Raw genomic sequence first — 268 nt, forward strand, 5'->3', positions numbered from 1 at the left:
AATATGATTCTGACGTTTTTTTATTAATATGCTTCTTAATTATATTATTTTTCTAAGTTTTATATTCTTATCCTTCTTATTTACATTCATGCTTTATTACTATATTACCATGTTATTATTATATATCGAAATCTAGCAGCGCCAAGTGTTTTTACATGAAAAATTTTTCTAGTTAAATTAAATTTTTTCGTTTTATACGGTTAATTCTTTAATTTTTTGTGGTAACACTTAAATTGAGCAAGGTAACGCAATTTTGTGATAATGTTTT

Source organism: Trachymyrmex cornetzi, unplaced genomic scaffold (genome assembly GCF_001594075.2).
Source record: "Trachymyrmex cornetzi isolate Tcor2-1 unplaced genomic scaffold, Tcor1.1 scaffold700, whole genome shotgun sequence".
In the NCBI taxonomy this organism is placed as follows: domain Eukaryota; kingdom Metazoa; phylum Arthropoda; class Insecta; order Hymenoptera; family Formicidae; genus Trachymyrmex; species Trachymyrmex cornetzi.